The 4,787-nt window shown below is 43.5% G+C and overlaps 1 non-coding gene across 1 annotated transcript; it reads left to right on the forward strand.

Annotated features, from left to right (window-relative positions):
- Positions 1–4,326: 4,326 nt before the first annotated feature.
- On the forward strand, positions 4,327–4,433 carry LOC111902259 (small nucleolar RNA R71). The gene has a single exon (XR_002853724.1). It is a non-coding gene; the product is annotated as a small nucleolar RNA R71 (small nucleolar RNA).
- Positions 4,434–4,787: the final 354 nt, after the last annotated feature.

Consider the following 4,787-nt stretch of genomic DNA (forward strand, 5'->3'; position numbering starts at 1 on the left):
TGTTTTGAAAGCTGTACGAAAAGCCCAAAGTGCATCATCTAGCTTATCCGACCATTCCTTGCGATTGCTCCCCACCGATTTCTCCAAAATTCGCTTTAAAGCTCGATTTGTCACTTTGGTTTGTCCACAAGTTTGTGGATGGTACGATGTGGAAAACTTATGGGTTACCCCATATTTCTTTAACACCTTTTCCAATTGGTCATTGGAAAAATGTGTGCCTCGGTCACTTATAAGGGATTTCGGGACTCCAAATCGTGAAAATAATTTCTTTAAAAACCGCACCACCACCCGACCGTCATTTGTTGGTAACGCTTGCGCCTCCGCCCATTTGGATACATAATCCACTGCCACTAATATGTATTTGTTTCCTTTAGACATGGGAAATGGTCCCATGAAGTCAATTCCCCACACATCAAACACCTCGCAGACTTGGATACTATGTTGTGGCATTTCATTTCGAGATGAAATGTTTCCCACTCTTTGACAAGCATCACATTCTTTGACAAATTGGGCTGCATCTTTAAAAATTGTGGGCCAATAGAACCCAATGTCAAAGATCTTCTTTGCAGTGTAGTGTGCTCCATGATGTCCACCCGTGGGCCCGCTATGACAATGCTCTAATATTTTCCGGCTTTCCTTCCCGAATACGCATCTTCGAATGATCCCATCCGCACAGCTCCGGAAGAGATATGGCTCATCCCAAAAGTAATATTTTAATTCAGAAAAGAATTTCTTCTTTTGTTGACTGCTAAAATCTTTCGGGATGTATTTTGTAGCTAAATAATTAGCTATGTCTGCGAACCATGGCTCTTCTCCCATTGTCACCATAATGTACTCGTCCGGGAAGTCGTCTCCAACTTTATCTTCTTGCAATTGTGGGTTCTCAAGCCTTGATAAGTGGTCAGCTGCTACATTCTCCATTCCCTTCTTGTCTCGTATCTCTATGTCGAACTCTTGAAGAAGTAGCACCCATCGTATCAGTCTTGGCTTGGCATCCTGTTTTGCAAACAAATACTTGATAGCCGAGTGGTCAGTAAAAACGGTAGTTTTGGATAAAACCAAGTAAGGGCGGAATTTGTCAAAGGCATACACCACAACTAATAATTCCTTTTCAGTGGTGGTGTAATTCTCTTGGGTTGGATTTAGAGTCTTGCTAGCATAATATATGGGTCGAAAGTGCTTATCAACTCTTTGACCAAGGACAGCTCCTAATGCAAAGTCACCAGCATCACACATAATCTCAAAGGGTAAGTTCCAATTTGGTGCAATAATGATCGGGGCATTAGTTAATTTTTCCTTTAAACATTCAAATGCCTCAAAACATTCTTTAGTAAAAGTAAATGGTGCATCTTTTAGTAGTAATTGTGTTAGAGGTCTAGTTATTTTGGAAAAATCTTTTATGAAACGCCGGTAAAAACCCGTGTGTCCTAGGAAACTCCTAATGCCCTTCACATTAGTCGGTGGCGGTAATTTGGCAATGGTGTCAATCTTTGCCCGATCCACTTCAATTCCCATTTTGGAAACCTTGTGGCCCAAAACTATACCCTCCTTGACCATAAAGTGACATTTCTCCCAATTGAGGACCAAGTCGGTTTTTTCACACCTAGAAAGCATTAAGTCAAGATTTGTGAGACAGTCATGGAAAGAAGATCCAAAAACGGAAAAGTCGTCCATAAAGACTTCCATGAATTTTTCCACCATATCGTGGAATATGGCTGTCATACACCTTTGAAAAGTCGCGGGTGCATTGCATAGCCCAAAAGGCATGCGTCTATAAGCAAAAGTCCCACTTGGGCAAGTGAATGTGGTCTTTTCTTGGTCCATTGGGTCTATGGGTATTTGAAAATAACCCGAGAATCCATCTAGAAAGCAATAGTAGTTATGGCCCGATAGTCTTTCTAACATTTGATCAATAAAAGGTAAAGGAAAATGGTCTTTACGAGTGGCATCGTTTAGCTTTCGATAATCGATGCACACTCTCCAACCGGTTACCGTTCGTGTCGGAATTAGCTCGTTCTTTTCGTTGGTTATGACCGTCATCCCTCCTTTCTTGGGCACCACTTGGACCGGACTCACCCACAGACTATCGGAAATGGAATAGATAATTCCCGCATCTAAGAGTTTGACCACTTCCTTCTTGACTACTTCTTGCATGTTTGGGTTTAACCTTCTTTGGTGCTGTACAACCGGCTTTGCGCCTTCTTCCAGATTGATCTTGTGGGAGCAATAAGATGGGCTAATTCCCTTGATGTCGGTGATGCTCCATGCTATGGCCCGCTTTCGCTTCTTCAACACTTGCACGAGCTCTTCCTTTTCATAATTGGACAGGTCAGCGGCTATGATTACAGGCTTTTGGTTGCCTTCTTCAAGGAAAGCATACTCCAAATGTTCTGGTAAAGTTTTGAGGTCCGGTTTTTGGTTCTGACTGTTGGACTCGCCGAGTGCAGGTATGGTACTTGGCGAGTTTGTGGCTGTATTCACGACTTTTGCCTTTTCTGGGGAGGAACTCGGCGAGTAGATCGGTCCTACTCGGTGAGTAGGACTATCAGTGTGTTTCACCAATTCTTCATAATCTGCTTCTTCCAACAGACTTTCAATTTCCATCAAGTCTTTTTCTAGATCAAATTCTTTATCATTAGTTGTGAACTTGCTGGAATCTTCAGTTATGCATTCCTCCAATAATTCGTCAAGCATATCAATTGAGAATGTCGTGTCATCACTGTTCCTCGAATATTTCATAGCTTGGTCTACCCCAAATGTGACTGAATCTTCTCCTACCCGCAAGGTGAGCTTCGAGTCCCTCATGTCTACTATAGCACTTGTCGTGTTGAGGAAGGGCCTTCCAAGGATGATTGGCACTTGTGGATCCGCCTCCATGTCTAGAATGATAAAATCAGCGGGAAAGACGAATTTGTCCACCTTGACTAGTATGTCTTTGCATATGCCTCTTGGGAAGGTGACTGTCTTGTTTGCCAAGTGAATTGCCATGCGAATTGGCCTTGGTTCCGGGAGGTCCAGCTTCTTAAAGAATGAATATGGCATTAGGTTCACACTTGCTCCCGAATCGGCTAAGGCATGAATGGTGGCCAAGTTGCCAAATTGGCAAGGTAAAGTCAAACTCCCCGGATCACCTTTCTTCTTTGGTAGCTTATTTAGCATAGCAGCTGAGCAGTTTTCATTGAGTACTACCTTCTTCACTTCTTCCATCTTCCTTCTATTAGTGAGTATTTCCTTAAGGAACATTGCATATTTGGGCATTTGCATGACGGCTTCAATGAAGGGTATGTTGATTTGAAGAGTCTTGATATGATCTAGAAACTTCTGATACTCCTCTTCATGCTTCTCCTTCTTAGCTCGGGCTGGGTATGGCATTGGAGGCTGGTAAAGTTTTTTAGGGACCTGCTTGTTGGGATTTGGTGGTGTACTCGCCGAGTCCATACGTGGTACTCGGTGAGTAGGGCTGTCAGATTGTATGTTTTGGTTTTCTGCTTGCTTTTCTGCCTCCTCCTTCTGTGATTCCTTGGATGACTCAGTCTGAATAGGTGCCAGGGGAGTGATTATCTTCCCACTTCTTGTTGTGACTATGTTTATGTGCGCGCCTCGTGGGTTATTTTCAGTTTTGCTAAGAAGTTCGCCCGGTGACCTTTGGTTGATTTGTTGAGCAAGTTGCCCAAGCTGCGTTTCTATATTGTGGATAGATGCTTGCTGGTTCCTAAGCATGGTCCTTGTTTCTTGAATTGCAGCATCATGGTCACTATGTTTTTCTTTTTCTGAAGCAGCTACAAATTTGGTGAGCATTTCTTCCAAGCTTGGCTTCCTCTCTTGCACTAGCTCCTCCTTTTGGTAGAATCCTCTCCCTTTTTGCCTAAACCTTTCCTCCTTGGCTTTCTTGTACTCTTCATAAGGGAGCCACTCTTTCTTTTGTTTGCGCCAGTCTTCATCATATCGGTCTCCACTTGAGTAACACATATGCACCTTCTTATTGCCATTCTCATCTAAATCACAGTCTCTAGTAAGGTGAGGCCCATTGCAGTTTTCACAACCCACCCGAATAGCATGGATCGTTTGATCCATTTTATCCATCCTCCTATCCATGGTTTTTAGCATAGCCATGACCGCGGATAAGTCTTCAATAGCTGCATAAGCGGCTCCTCTAGTGACATCATGTCTAGGGTTGCGGTATTCTCTAGAGTGTTTAGAGAATTTTTCAATCAATTCTTTGATCACCAGGGGTGGCTTCTTTGTGAGCGGGCCTTGCGAGTCTAGTAACTGCCTGGTTGTGAATTGACTCCATCATAAAAGATGGAGACTTCTTGCTGGATGTTTAGGTCATGGTGTGGGCAGTTTCCTAGTAAGCTCTTGTACCTCTCCCATGCTTCATATAGCGACTCTCCAGCTTGTTGTTCAAAGTTAGCAATGGCCTTCTTCAACTTGGCTATCTTGGAAGGTGGGCAAAAGTGATCAATGAATTCTTCTTTCATCTTGGCCCAAGTGGTGACTGATCCGGGGGGCAGTGACTTGAGCCAGTCTTTTGTTGCACCTTTGAATGTCACCGGAAGCATACGAAGTAGCTGAATCTCACGGGGCACGTTTGGAACATTGAAGTAATCAGCTACATCATTGACTTCGTCCAAATGCTTGTAGGCATCTTCATGGTCTTTTCCATAAAAAAGTATTTCTTTAAGTAAAGCTAGGATATGACCCTTTAGCTCGAAAGTAGCAGTCGCGGGAATTGCGGGTTGCACAAGTCCCGGGCCAGTGTCGTCGCGAATCCTCTTCTTCCATTC

Source organism: Lactuca sativa, chromosome 5 (genome assembly GCF_002870075.4).
Source record: "Lactuca sativa cultivar Salinas chromosome 5, Lsat_Salinas_v11, whole genome shotgun sequence".
Taxonomy (NCBI): Eukaryota; Viridiplantae; Streptophyta; class Magnoliopsida; order Asterales; family Asteraceae; genus Lactuca; species Lactuca sativa.